The sequence below is a fragment of the Xenopus laevis genome, chromosome 2S (assembly GCF_017654675.1).
Source record: "Xenopus laevis strain J_2021 chromosome 2S, Xenopus_laevis_v10.1, whole genome shotgun sequence".
Classification (NCBI taxonomy): domain Eukaryota; kingdom Metazoa; phylum Chordata; class Amphibia; order Anura; family Pipidae; genus Xenopus; species Xenopus laevis.
This window is the reverse complement of record NC_054374.1, coordinates 157,981,600-157,997,817: the sequence shown is the minus strand read 5'-3', so window position 1 is coordinate 157,997,817 and position 16,218 is coordinate 157,981,600. Positions and strand designations below refer to the sequence as shown.

General features: G+C 39.2%; 1 protein-coding gene across 5 annotated transcripts in view; it reads left to right on the top strand.

The window, feature by feature from the left end:
* The window catches only part of fat3.S (FAT atypical cadherin 3 S homeolog), a 304,473-nt gene that overhangs the window by 89,309 nt on the left and 198,946 nt on the right, over window positions 1-16,218 (top strand). The gene's annotated exons all lie outside the window — the stretch shown is intronic.

The following is a 16,218-nucleotide window of genomic DNA, read 5'->3' as shown; positions in this document are numbered from 1 at the left end:
CCCAAAAAATTTTTTATGGGTGATAGGCTGAAAAAGATCGAAAAAATTTTTGGGGCTCCCCTCCTTCCCCCCTACATTTCCTAACTCATGGCAACTTAACTATACAGTGGGCACATGTGTAGGGCAAAATAAAAATTTTATTTGCTGTTTTGAAGGTTTCCCAGGCTTGTGTAGTGATACTACATATACCTCCATTGTAACTTGAATTTGGCGCCGTATGCAAATTAATCATCGCTAGCGTAACTTCGCTTTTCTTGGCGAATTAACGCTAGCGCGACATTGCAACCTTACGCTACCCCTGAGCGCAACTTTGGATTTTAGTGAATTTGCGTAGCGCTGGCGAAAATACGCCTGGCGAAGTGGAGCGAAGCGCGGCAAAGTGGACGCTGGCGCAATAACGAATCTTAGTGAATGTCCCACCAGGACATCTTCCATTGACTAAAACAGCAATTCTGCAGGTTTCAGGTGGCGAATTTGAGTTCTTAGGGCCAGTGTATGATAAAGCTCGAAAATCTAATTTTTTTATAATTCTCTAGTCGAAATTGACAGTTTTGGCCTTAAAAAAACGTAAAAATTAAAATTTTCACTTCGACCCTTGATAAATCTGCCCATAAGTGTGACTTAGGGGCAGATTCACTAAGGGTCGAATTTCGAAGTTAAAAATACTTCGAAATTCGACCCTCGAATTGAAATCCTTCGACTTCGAATATCGAAGTCGAAGGATTTAGCGCTAATCCTTCGATCGATCGATCAAAGGATTTTTCGTTCGATCGAACGATTAAATCCTTCGAATCGAACGATTCGAAGGATTTGAATCCAACGATCGAAGGACAATCCTTCGATCAAAAAAAGGTTAGCAAACCTATGGGGACCTTCCCCATAGGCTAACATTGACTTCGGTAGGTTTTACCTGCCGAAGTAGGGGGTCGAAGTTTTTTTTAAAGGGCAAGTACTTCGACTATCGAATGGTCGAATAGTCGAACGATTTTTCGTTCGATTCGTTCGATTTCGTTCGAATTCGAACGAATTTAACCAATTCGATGGTCGAAGTACCAAAAAAATACTTCGAAATTCGAAGTATTTTTCATTCGAATCCTTCACTCGAGCTTAGTGAATCTGCCCCCTACTGTAGACACAGGCTTTAACATCTTCAGGGCTAACATAACACTCTGATTGAAACCTGCCTTTAATTATACACATCGTTTTGAGTATCTGCCCCCCCCCCTTTGGGCTGAATTTTAAAATGTGATATTAATTACAACTGCGAGTGTTTGTTCTGCAATTCTGATTTATGGCCCAACTGGCCTGCTGTCAGATTTTATACACAAGTCAGGTTTTATACACAAGTCAGGTTTTATACACAAGTCAGGTTTTATACACAACTGAATGCTGACATGGAATACTGACCCCTGCAATAACAACATACACACACATCAATACGCTGTATTCCCTGTAGTTGTAGAAACCAATAATATAATTACATTGCTCCAGCAGGTTGGAAACACTTAATTAAAATATATGTTTTCTAATTGTTTGCCCATAAATGTCCTTTTAGTCTTCACAGTTTAATGCATAGATAATAGTGTTTATTAATATGCTGTACTTTGTTTTTTTTTTCTGCCAAGGTTGAAATAAATATCCTTCCAAACACATTGCTATTCCAGAGGTATAAACAATTTTTTGTGTGTTCTCTAGCACCCCTATGCGCTGTGGCGCTGAAGGGTTCAGAGCAGTGGTCCCCAACCAGTGGCTCAACAATCCCTTGGATGTTGCTCTCAGTGGCCTTAAAGCAGGTGCTTATTTTTGAATTCCAGGCTTGGAGGCAAGTTTTGGCTGCACAAAAACCAGGTGTACTGCCAAACAGAGCCTCCTGTAGGCTGCCAGTCCACATAGGGGCCCTGGTTTCAGATGAAACTTCCCTGCTTGTTGGGAACGGTATTACACTGGTGCTTTCAAACCACACTCACATAAGGACTCTGCTAAAATGAACATGGCTCCCTACACATCCGTCCAGCCTCTTCTTATGGATGATGCACAACGGTGCTTATTGACACCGAGGAATCCTGCCCCCCTATACCTGGCAGTAGCTCCATCAAATGCACTCATAAACGCCCCCTCTTTTGTTACAGTCGTTTTTATAGTACTTCCATGGTTTATCTCACAAAAACGTAATAGATGTTGGAGAAATTTGGAACTGATTTAAGAGATATGTTTTGGAGTTGAATCTTAAAGAGCATGGTAAGTGTGCCTCTGTTTAAAAGAACCTTAGCCGATGATTTCCAAAAAGCTTGAAGTACAGAAAGATCGGTTCCCAGAAGTAACCATACAAGACCAAGACCACTACGCATGTGCAATAGCTAGTTTTGTATTCAGTGCATGCACACACAGGTATATATCATGAGCGTGCTTTCACCTCCAGGAGCCGGCTAATATGCACATAATACGGACAGGGGAAAGTTGGCACAATAGTGACATGATCCTGTTAAAGATGGTGGACGCAATCTCTTAATAGAGAATAAAAGACACGGAGTGATTATTGCATTTATAAATGGTATTTTAACAAAAAAAAGTAGGGGATTGGGAGAGGGGAATGCAAATATTTAAATTATCCACTTTGTAAAAACAGGTTTTCCTTGTCCTTTACACTTTTTATTTAAGCATCCCTCTAGCCACAATTCCTCCTTTTATGTATAAGTAAACTATTTTCTTCGTGTTTCCTAGATAAAACATGCTGGAATGTGCAAGTTCCATAATGCAGAGAAATGCTTTGCATGGGCCGTTTTTTTTACAGAATAATTGCTTTTACTAGATCTGATCAATACTCATTTATACTTTTTGGAAATCACAGAATGAAGAATCAGAAACATACGTAAGATGCTTTTTTTTAGAATAATCAGTAACTGTATGTAATGGAGATTATTGAAATGGGTTCTTTATGGAATTTTAATCAAATATTTTGAGCATGAAAACATTTAAAAATGTTTTTGCATTTGCAGCCTCCTTGCACTCCATTCCCGCACATCGACATGTGTATGCAGACTGGGGGTCATATATATTGGGCTAATTGGCACCTGGGCAGTAATCCGTGGCAACCAATGTTTGCTGTCATTATTTTACCTGCAACTAGGGTGAAAAAAAAAAACCTAATGACTGATTGGTTGCCCAGGTGCAGATTTGCCTGTGTTTATAAATGAGTGCCAGTGAGTATACAGTATGTGTTTGCATTTGCAAATATGGTTCCACGGAGCACGGAACGCTGGAAACTATTTCCAATATAAATCTCCAGAACAAGGGGAGTCAATGAGCCAATTATAGAGCGTTGCGGCGCTGCAGAAGCACTAGATCTACCATTACAAAAATGAGCTTGTTTGGCAGGACTAGTGTTTTAATCAGCCAGTATGACAGTATTTTGCTTTTAACTTCTGTATTATACTGACAGATGGCCAACACGTTTCTTACAACTCACTGGGGTTATTTACAGGAATAAACCTTGTGCACTTATCATGCTCGTTTCTATACAGTCGCACCCTTATACTCAATACTTGGGTATCCTCATTGGTACTGCTACAGGTATAGGATCCGTTATCTGTAAACCTGTTATCCAGAAAGCTCTGAATTACGGAAAGGTTGTCTCCCATAGACTCCATTATAATTAAATAATCATTATTTTTAAACATGATTTCCTTTTTCTCTGTATTAGCAAAACCAGCCTATTGGGTTTATTTAATGTTTACATGATTTTCTAGTAGACTTAAGGTATGAAGATCCAAATTATGGAAAGATCCATTATCCGGAGAACTCCAGGTCCCAAGCATTCTGGATAACAAGTCCCATACCTGTATTATAAAATTCTGTGATATATCCAGGCACAGGCAGCAGTATTATCTAGTTCTGCCCTTGCAGAGGTAGGAGCAAGAGGAGTTTCATTCTCTTTTAATGTAATGTGAAAACTGATCTTATCTTATTACAGTAGTATTGCATTTAAAGGATTAGGTTGATATACTCCCCTTCATGCTAAATTTATTGCAAAATTGTGCTTTGCACATGGGAATATCTGTGCTGTGTACATTTCTGTTTACAGCCTTAGATGGCCACACCCCACAATGGCATCAGCTCCTGCCCCAGCCTATCTAGTAGGAGAGATCAAAAGAAGTTTGTGGCCACTAGTGATGGACGAATTTGTCCTGTTTCGCCTTCGTGAAAAATTAGTGAATTTCCCGCGAAATTTTGACGCGGTGACAATTTGACGCTCATTAAAGGGATACTGTAATTTTTTCAAAATGAATCAGTTAATAGTGCTGCTCCAGCAGAATTCTGCACTGAAATCAATTTCTCAAAAGAGCAAACAGATTTTTTTACATTCAATTTTGAAATCTGACATGGGGCTAGACATTTTGTCAATTTCCCAGCTGCCCCAAGTCATGTGACTTGTGCTCTGATAAACTTCAATCACTCTTTACTGCTGTACTGCAAGTTGGAGTGATATCACCCCCCTCACTTCCCCCCCACTAGCAGCCAAACAAAAGAACAATGGGAAGGTAACCAGATAACAGCTCCCTAACACAAGATAACAGCTGCCTGGTAGATCTAAGAACAACACTCAATAGGAAAAACTGAGACACATTCAGTTACATTGAGAAGGAAAAAGAGCAGCCTGCTAGAAACATTTCTCTCCTAAAGTGCAGGCACAAGTCAAATGACTGGGGGCAGCTGGGAAATTGACAAAATGTCTAGCCCCATGTCAGATTTCAAAATTGAATATAAAAAAATCTGTTTGCTCTTTTGAGAAATGGATTTCAGTGCAGAATTCTGCTGGAGTAGCACTATTAACTGATGCGTTTTGAAAAAAACATGTTTCCCGATGACAGGATCCCTTTAAAGTCAATGGGCATGTGTTTAATTGTCTCCTGCATCGGTGTTGTCATCGGTGTCAGAATTGACATCGGCTTCGGAATTTTCGCAGCAAATTCGCAAATTTATTCACTGATGGAAAACGTGGAAATTTGCCACGAATTTGCACCTGCCAAATAATTTGCACTAGTGGCCACCAACCTTCAGAGAAAATCAATGTTGGACTGGTGCATCGGAAGGCCACCGGGAGTGTGACTTCAAGGGCCCATGTCACAACCTTACAGAGTACACCAGAGCCTTATACCTCCTTCCTCCTCATCTCCAATGGGACGGCCCAGGAAGGGAATGGTTTTTTTTTTCAGTGCCCCGTCAGCCCAGTCCAACCCTGGAGATAATGTTAGCTATGATCCACCTAAGCTGGATAAACCTCTATAGATAGGGAAGGGCCAGTATGAAAATAATTAAATGTTTACCTCTTAATGTTTCCATACCGACTCAGGAAGGTGTCCTTTAATATGGCTGCAGTAACATTATTAATATCCCTTATCTAGGCAGTTTTTATCATCATCAGTCATCAGTCCCTGCCCTAGTGGAACTGGCAGTGTTTGGTCTCTATCACATTCACACACTGGTCAATATTATCATTAGCCCCTTTAGAGACCATGGGAGGAAACTGGAGATCTAGAAATAACTAGAAGTCGGGGTAACAATGGTCCCATCATAGTGAGATTGCAGCAGTGCTAGGTAATGTCGAGGTTAGCTGAAAGCCACTAAATGTGTTGTGAGTACTAACGAAACATTAGATTTGATATTTAGATATTATATTGCTATATTATAAAGGCAATAGAAAGGATAATACCTGATGAACCAACCTACCAAGCCATTGTGTCATTATAGGGACAGCCCAGGCATTGGAACTGAGTTTAAGTAAGGTAACGCAGAATGAGTCATTTATTTGGCATTATTGATGGAGAGAACATTGTAAATGAGTAATGGGACCTTAAACAATTAAATGACACAATGATCAATACCCATGGTTTTTGTAGATGTAATTGACTCTTTAATTTATACTGATTACTTTATTATGGGGAAGAGTGTATCATAGGAAAGGTTCAATCAATTAATAGACTTGGATGGCCTAAAAACAAAGCCTACAATCGTTTATGGAAAACTGAATAGCCACATTTTAATTTCCCATTAATGGTCTTTGGTAGCCATACTTTTTTTTTTTTTTAAGTTTTTATTGATTTTTCAGATTACATAAGAGGTATATGTTAAGGGAAGTACGTAAATTAAGTAAGAGTGAAAGAAAGAGACAATTAGGTTATCAGAGTAGGGTTTGGGAGGGGGAGGGGTAATTGTCCCATAATAATGCTGCTAGGTTTGTAATGCTACTTTTTGGCTTCTTGCCGTTTTGTCCTTTGTCACCTTCTTTGTGTTTAGGTTACTGAGCATTTAAATATTTAATTTTCTAGTCTTGCCATTTTTGCTAGGTGAACATTTATGACCCATGGCCTGTGGCAGGTATTTAAGAAATGTTCTACTTTTTGTTAGATATTTGCATTTTGGCGTTAATCACTAGAATATACAGTTGCCTCTTTAGTCCTGATTGTTCCCAAACCCATAATGAGAGCTGTAAAATTTCATACAGGGTCAATGATTATTCACCCATTAACAAAGAGTTGGTACCAACTTAAAGAGTTACAGTTACAGTTATGAGTGAGCTAAATCAAGTGACAATATACAATATCTCCCCCTATATCAAGTACTGTTTAAGTAGTCATTATAAACTTGCTCCATGTCTAATATTCTTTATTTTAAAAGATATTTAAATGCATCTTCTATTTCCTGTTGATATTAGAGTTATCATTTATATCCATTGTAATATATGTTAAGACTGAAACTCTTTTTATATCTGAAACTTTGGGGATGCCAATTGAGTTAGCTTCTGTGAACCTTCCACCTACTGGGGACTCTAGATTTTGACTCTAGATAGCTATACAGTAATGTTTTACCCAACCTGTTGACCCTTAGGGGCCGATTCACTAACTTCGAGTGAAGGATTCGAAGTAAAAAAAACTTCGAATTTTGAAGTGTTTTTTGGGCTACTTCGACCATCGAATGGGCTACTACGACCTTCGACTACGACTTCGAATCGAACTATTCAAACTAAAAATCGTTTGACTATTCGACCATTCGATAGTCGAAGTACTGTCTCTTTAAGAAAAAACTTTGACCCCCTTGTTCACCATCTAAAAGCTACCGAACTCAATGTTAGCCTATGGGGAAGGTCCCCATAGGCTTTCCTAAGTTTTTTTGACCGAAGGATATTCCTTCGATCGTTGGATTAAAAAACTTCGAATCGTTCGTTTCGAAGGATTTTATCGTTCGATCGAAGGAATAATCGAACTATTTGCGCTAAAATCCTTGATATTCGACTGGGATTTTAATTCCCAGTCGAATATCGAGGGTTAATTAACCCTCGATATTCAACCCTTTGTGAATCGGCCCCTTAAGGTGGCCATAGACCTAGAAAGATTGTTAGTTTAAATAAACACGTGAATGGCTGAATTGTCAGATATACAGATAGAAACAATAGAATTCTACCTGTATCTGATGATTCAGCACTAACAAGGGGCGATGTTTGGGTGCCTTCAAAGGAGCCCGATCAAAATTTTTTGTCCAGCCCGATAGACGAGCCGACCGATATCCAAGTCTTCTGCTGATATCTGTCGGCTCTTTTCCCACCATACATGCACCGAATATCATACTATATTATCTGTGCGTCTATGGCCACCTTTAGTTGTATTTGATGAACATTTCTCTGCTCCAACAGCTGATGTTTGTCAGGGTTTTTGCCAGGGACGGCAAAATGCTGCTCCTGATACCTTAAAGAGACACATTTCAGTAGGAAATGTAAGTGATGGTGGTGGTGGGGGGCAGGATCATTGCTTGTTAAAGGCAAAATATTTGGAAAAAAAGAGAGGGCAAGTTAGTTCATGGTTTCGGTGATTCTGGGCATGAGCCTATGACATAGGGGGTTATTTAGCAAAGTCCGATTTTATCTCAACATTTTCGAACTCCGATCAAATCTGCTCTGGTTTTTTACCCATATTTCTTATTACATTTTCCCAAAAATTTACTTTGAGGAAAAAATCTGATTTTCACAATTTTTTCAGATTTTACACCAGAAAACTCAGTTTGCTTTTTTGACTAAAAACTCTGGGGTATTGCACAAAACCCAGTGCACATCAAAAAACATTGGGACTTCTCCCACTGACTTGTATGCAACCTCGACAGGTCTGAGATGCCGGATTTTAATAAATTCTGAAAAATTTGTGATTTTTTTAAAAGTCAGCTTTTATAAAAAAAAAAAAATTATAATTTTTTCAGGATTTTTGCATTCAGAGTTTAGTTTAAATACCCCCCTAAGTGTTCATTAACACAGAACCCTTAAGGCTGCCACATTGCTTAATGAGTGCCTGCTCCAACATACATTGTTGATTCCACCCCTGAAGCTGAATGTTCAGGGTAGTGAACCTAGGACCTCCTTGGGACTTTTGGTGAGTTATAGATTTTATTTGTGGTTTTGAATCTGGACATGGTTCCTGTAGAATGGGGTGTGGTGGCAGGGTATACATGTTCCCGAAATCCATTGTGATTGTAAAGTGCAGGTACAGGGCTGTCTGACCTAGAACCAAGCACTCAAATTGTCTTGCTGCCCACATACATTAGAGTCAGTTTCATCATGTACATCATGAACTATGAACACAATGAATGTACAACCTCCAGCACTCTGGTTAAATTGAACCCAATACCACTGCTTAACTCATCATGGGTCTTAAATTCAACTTCCACCATCTTTAACACAATAATTTTTGTTAAGTGAAGTCCTATCAATGTTATTGTATTTTAGAAGTCCCCAACCATTGCTTTTCTGAATTGATTCAGAAGTACAAGTACCAGTACCAGCAAGTGTCAGCACTATTTTCTTGCACTTTCACATTGAAGAAGCGATGAGAAACATAAAACATGCAAAATCACTTTCTTTGTCTAGATTTCTTGGCTCTGCTCTTAGCAAACCTACCGAGTTCCCTTGTTTACCTCCTTGAGGGTGACATCCATTTGTTCTGATTGGCAGCAACTATGAAACCTTTTGTTCATCTGAGACAAAAAAAAAAGTAAAAGGGATTATATAGCTGTCCTGCAATAAGGTAATAAGATTTTCTCTGCTTTAAAAATGATGAAAACATGCCAAATAATTGAGTAGCCTGAAGTTATGACAGATTATGTAAATGGCCAAGTGCTGCTGTAATTCAGCCTTCTGCTGCAAGTCTGCAGGCTGCTAACAGAAGGAACTATTTTGCTATTGATAAAAATGAAAGGCAGAGGCTTTAGACACATCCCTGTGCAATTCTGGAAGATTGTGAAGCTTATATTCGAGGGACACCACAGATTAAGACAACGTAATTCTCTGAATAATGATTTGTCCCTGAATGCCCTTTTTGGGGATTGCAGCAAGCAGTTAAAAATCACAAATTATTTTTTAAATATGTAAATAGTAAAAAAATGAACCAGAAAGGGGTGGGATCCTTTATATCAGAGGGGGAGGGGGTCAGCTGGTTGATGAGAACAGAAAAAAGCAAAGATTCTGAACTGTTATTTTTCAACTGTCTACACATATGAGGGACCAGTTTCCTTCTTAATAGTCCCAATTCCAGTAATACAACTAATGTTGCATGGTTCACACACAGAAAAACTGAAAAGAAACTAGAAACATGTTAAGATAAACAAAGGTCCAGGACCGGGTGGCATTCATCCCAGGGTACTTAGTGAGCTTAGTTCTGTGATTGCCAAACCTCTTTGCTTAATTTTTCAGGATTCATTGAGGTCTGGCATGATGCCAAGAGACTGCTGGATAGCTAATGTGATGGCGCTATTCAAAAAGGGATCTCGTTCTCAGCCTCACAATTATAGGCTGGTTAGTCTGACGTCAATGGTAGGAATGCTTTTCGAAGAGGTACTATGGGATAAGATACTTGACTCAATTGCAAATAATACAACTGTGAGTTTGTGGTGACTTGCCAGACTAATTTAATTTCTTTTTATGAGAAGGTGAGCAGGGACCTCAATTCTGGGATGGCAGTGGATGTGATTTACTCAGACTTTGCTAAAGCATTCGATACAGTGCCACACAGAAGGTTACTGGTTAAATTAAAGAAAGGTTGGCCTGTAACATACTATTTGTACCTGGATATAGAACTGGCTAAAATATAAATTGCGCATGTGTAAATGGAACATTTTTCTAATTGGACCAGTGTTGTTAGCGGAGTACTGCGAGGCTCTGTATTTGGTCCTTTGCTTTTCAACTTGTTTATTAATGACCTGGAAGAGGGCATTGAATGTACTGTTTCTATTTTTGCAGATGATACCAAATTTTGAAGCAGCGTAGGTGGTTCTTCACAGTAAGGGCGTTAAGGTTGTGGAATGCCCTGCTGGATGTTGTTGTGATGGCTGATTCTATTAATGCTTGGATGGTTTCTTGTACAAGCATAATATCAAAGTATAGATATATATAGTTTATGTGTATGTATGGAGGGGTCACTAGGAGTGTGTGTATGTATGGATGCTGGGTTTCATTTGAAGGGATTGAACTTGATGGGCTTTGTTTTTTTTTTTAACCTGATTTAACTATGTAACTATTCTGTCAGAGCACGGGTTACACTCCAGAACCCATACTGATAAGCCGCTGCATATACTGCTATCAGTGAACGACCCAGAATTACCTAGAAAGGGCTCCAGGGGTTCTCATTAATACATATCATTTTACAACAGGGAAAAGTCCATCTAGCAATACAAAAGAAACTTATAGTAATGTGGATTGTAGTACTCACACTCATGCAATGAAACATTGGATGATCACCTCTTAACATTTGGATTCCTAGGCTGGTGATTAGGCTGTTGGCCCAGCTCACACTTTTAAGAGTTGAATAACATTTTTGCTACATAATCCTGACTTATCTATGTAGTCTAAAATGGCTGATCCTACCATCATATAGGAAATTTTTGAATACCTCTGGTCATCACCATCAGGTCTACAATGCTCTCCTATTCTCTAGCCTTTTGAAACACTCAAATTAAAGACATGGTATCAGTGCCATCAGCAAGGCATGTAACAAATGATCAGAGACTACACAGGAATGCCATTTCTGCTAGTATTTATACTTCGTAGATCTTCTATAAAGTATATCTTGGAGCTGAACATCAATGTTTGGGCTGCAGGTACATCATATTGTCTCAACATGGATCACATTTAGGAGCCAAAGCCTTAAGTGCATTGGTGGCATGGCTGCCTTTCAGTGCTGAGGTTCTTGTTCTTAGATTGTCTTCCTACCAGTCCAAATATATACAGATAGTTTAATTGGCTCTTTGTGAACTTGATTCTTTTTTTTATGTGCATGAAGAACAAAGCGTTGACTGTTCCACTGGGGAATGTAGTGAACGATGAAGAGGAAAATAAGTCATCTTGGAGTTTGGCTTGGAACTTCTCAGTCTATCCCTATGTTTTCCAATAGGAGACTCCTGCATGTTTCCAGGGGTCACTTCTATAACATTTAAAGCATTTGTACATCTTTTTCTACTTTCTTTGCAATTAGACTTTTTTTTTACTAAGTCATTTCAGCATGTGCACGTAATTGTGGAAAGGAAGAAATCAAGGAACAATAGCTTTTTTCATTACCTTAGAAGGCAGAGCAATTGGAGGTGATTGTGCCACAGTTAGACCCCAGGCTATCAAGCTGTATAATGCTTTTTACTGTTGAGCATGGGCTATTTGTTTAATAACTTTTCAATATGAAGGCCTGAGGCTATGAATGGTACAATTGTAAGGATAACTGAGCCTTTAATCTATACAATTGCACTTCCGTTGGAGACAATGCTCTAATAGGACAAATTGGTCACAGACAAAAATGGTCTCATGAATACCTCAAAGCACTGGGCCCCAATGGATTTCCTTTGCACAATAGAAAGTATTGAGCCATTTCTTTATCAGGAAGGGATGAAGGCAGGTTATGTTTTATCGCTCTAAATCAAACTGATGCATTCCGGTATCAATGTGGATTTAGCCGCTTCTCGCTGGCAGCTGTACTTTCGAGGGTGGTGTGCGGCGAGTGAAGGTTTTCTATAAAGAGTACCATCATTTGGGAAATCACAGAGTTGCTGGAGCGTGGCTGGGATCCTTGTGTTGTCATGTTTCGTTTGTGTACGCCACTGATATCACCGTGCCTGAGGCTAGGCTAATTACACATCTGTCATGTAGCTCTTACAACTGGCGTTTCACTTTGGAGTGTGGTTTCTGCTTTACATGCCTAACCTGCTTCCTTGTGGTTATTTAGGCTTTCTCTCAATGTCCCTATATTACTATCATTATTTTGTGGCATCTTTATATATTTTTCTTTGCAAAAAAAATGGGCTTAAATGAAATTTATTGATGAAATAGGAACAACTCTATTGTTCTGTGTCTGCATATGGGACCTCCTTCCGGTAATGCAAGTAGCAGAATGTTCTGTTATGATGGGACATGATTGTGTAAAAGAGCATGGCACTTGTTGTATGTCTTATTCTCTATCCTTCATGGGAAGTCGGATTCCTGTAAATCAATGCTGAGCCAAAGGGTTCCAAAGGCACCCACAATGTGCTGTAAATATATATCCAAGATATACGTCCCGAGGCTCAATTCTTAGTTAAAAATTTAAAGTTTATTACAAATCACATTTAAAATGGTACATACTGACCCCACACGGCCGACCTTACGCGTTTCATATCCTCCGGTACTTAGTCATAGGTGTCTTGGTGGGCCATGTGGGGTCAGTATGTACCATTTTAAATGTGATTTTTAATAAACTTTCAATTTTTAACTAAGACGGGACGTATATCTTGGATATATATTTGTTGTATGTACTCACTAATGAGGACTATTATATATATATATACAAGTATGGGATATATTAGGGATTTGCTAGGGGCTGCTGGCAACTGAGGGATTTTGACGCATATACTGTACAGGTATAGGATCCCTTATCCGGAAACCTGATATCCAGAAAGCTCTGAATTACGGAATGGCTGTCTCCCATAGACTCCATTTTATCGAAATAATCCAAATTATTAAAAATGATTTCCTTTTTCCCTGTAATAATAATACAGTAGCTTGTACTTGATCCCAACTAAGATATTATTAATCCTTATTGGAAGCAAAACCAGCCTATTGGGTTTATTTAATGTTTAAATGAATTTCCAGTAGACTTAAGGCATGAAGACCCAAATTACAGAAAGATCCATTATCCGGAAAACCCCAGGTCCCGAGCATTCTGGATAACAGGTCCCATACCTGTGCATATTGTGGCATATATTATGGATGTCTAGGCTCTGGGGCACTCATGAGATGTTCATGCTCACTCCCAGGTATGAAGTAGTACATGGGTCACTTGGAAACCTGTGTGTGCCCCAAAATGACTGTGCACTTCACAGAATCATATCTGGAAGCTGCCCAAGGCAGGAACCCTATTGAGTGATGCCATTGTCAGTGGCAGTATTTTCTATGGCTGGTAGCTGTTCTTTTACTGTACAGTTCTTCATTTTTGACAGAATTGTCTTTATTATTATTATTATTATTATTATTAATAATAACAATAACTAATAATAATAATACTACAGTAAGGGTCATTTCCTTTACCCTGGGCAGAAGTGAACAATTAACTATGTGCTGTCCCCTGGTCAACCCTCATGAGTACTGTGCTGCCAAGCCCAGGCAGTACTGTATTCATGGAGGTAGTAAATGAACTCTTATACCTTGCACTTAATTTGTACTAAAGTAGTAACAGTATTAGTAGTGTCCTATTGGATTTTTGAATGTTAAACACTTTAAGAGGCACAGAACGTAGAACAGGCGATGCCCACATAAAAAGACCCTAGAACTAGTGCTGTAGATCCTGCATTTCATGCCAGCGTTTTATTCTATGCTATGTTTGAGATCATTGTCCAAAAATATATATATATATACTTAAATAAAACATAGACAAATACTGTTTTTCATTTGCCAGGATAAATAACGTTGTTACCTACATAGTAAGTTTGGTTGAAAAAAAGACACACGTCCATCTAGTTCAACCATTTACATCTAGGTATAACCTGCCTAACTGCCAGTTGATCCAGAGGAAGGCACAAAAAACTCATTTGAAGCTTCTCCAATTTGCCTCAGAGGGGGTAAATTCCTTCCTGACTCAATGAGATAAGTCCCTGGATCAACTTGTACTATGAGCTATCAATAATAGATGAACAAAGACTCATTCATCCCTGTTGCCCACTTGTAGACTGTATACAAGGTGTGTTGAAGGCATAGTGGGGAGCGGTGGCCCAGGGAACCATTAACAGGGTCAGAATGGGCCCCCGCTGGCCCAGACCCGTTCCCCTGATCGGCTGGCCCCCAAAAAGACTCGCAACTGCGCTGCACATCCATGTGCACAAAGCCCCTTCTACATCCATGTCAAATCCAGTTACTATCTTCTGGATTGTTATCCCCATGCGCACAGGGCCCCGAAGGTTTTGCACCCGGTGGGCCCCAGTGATCCAATCTGACCCTGCCTATTAATACACATTTTATGTTGCTGTTTATCGTTTAGTGCTCTGGCATGTACAGCTTTTACTCTGTGCTACTTTCCCAAACTATCAACATCTTCTCCTAGATCACATTTCCCATCATGGAGATTTGCTCCTTCATTATAATTCTGTCTTCTGTTAAAGTCATGCAGTCATTCAAACACCAAGACAACTTAGCATTCCATAGATGTTGTTAAGCGAAGCATATAATGATCAGTGATAAAGTACGAGACGATGTAACGGCCATGTATCTAACAGTAGATGGGCTTCAAACAGCACAAGAGGATAGTGCCTGACAAACTTTCTAAACAGTTAAAGTTTGCCAAAGAAAAATAATCATTGTCCTCAGAACAAAACAATCCAGTCCACAAGAAGAAGCAACCGTGGCAACGCTTTGACTGTGGTTACAGATTTTCCTTTTTTTTTCTTTTAACATAAAATGTGTGTAGAGCACGTTATTTCTTAATCCAAGTGCAAGACAATTCTTTTTTTTTTAATTTAAAAAACTGAGCCCAATCCAATAAAACACTTTTTTTCATAGTTTTGCTTTTTAATTGCTTGAATTATTTTAAGTTGTTGAAGTAGTCAATAAAAGGCACCTAAAGCCCCAAATTGCTTCTTTGATGGGCTTTGATAAAGGTTATAAAGTCTGAAATACAAGTCTGCAATACATATGTAAATATATCAATCCCCTATACCTCCCATTTTCAGCTCCTTAATTGTCTGAATTCTAAAGATGACTATACATGGGCAGATTTAAGATGCCTTTTTTGGTATTTTGGGTCCTTTAGAGCGATTCGCCAGCTTATATGGCCATGTATGGACCTCCCAGAGCAATATCTGGCCAAAAATTGCCGAGATACCTGTCTGATTATGGACTGCATTGGCTAGTTCAAACAGTTCTCGTCCAGTCGGCGCTAGAGATGGGCGAATTTATTCGCCAGGCGCGAATTCGCGGTGAATTTGCGTGATTTGCTGCTAGCGAATAAATTCGCCAAATGCCCGCGAACATTGGATGCAAAAATTCGCCGTCTTCAAATTTATTTTTTTTGGAAATACGTCAAAAACGAGACTCGGCGCCGTTTCGCAAATTTTTCGCCGTTTCGCAAATTTAGCACGAAATTCGCGAATTTTTCGGCAAAAGAGAAACGGCGCAAATTCGCCCATCACTAGTCGGCGCCTATTCCCTTCATTGTAATCCAATCGTTTGGCCCTAGGGAGAAGAATTAGATTAGCCTGGTATTTCCCACCTTTAGTGGTTGCCAAACAAGTGGATTGTGTAGTGTATGGCCACCATTAGTCTGTCCCTTCTGGTATATTGTGCATGAATGGGCAATAATAATGGGTGTTGGTTGCCACCCATGTTAAAAACATAGGAGGGATTACATGGGGTTCAAGGAAGTCTTGAACTAAAATATTCTGACTGTATGGTCTGAAAGAATTTCTTCCAATATGACAAATGGAGTGCCGATCATTGGGTGACAATACTTCAATTTCATTGATGACATGGGGCTTAGTGCAGGACCCCATAATGTGGTAGAGCTGGGGCATCATTGTAGAAACAATTTTGCCATTTCCCATTTTAATTTTAATTGGGGGGCTGCTTCTTCACTTTGAAAATGTAAACCAGTAGTACCATTATTCATGAACCTGTCATTGTCTTATAAAATCATAAAATCATGTAAAATTTGTTATCTAATATTACCCTTACAC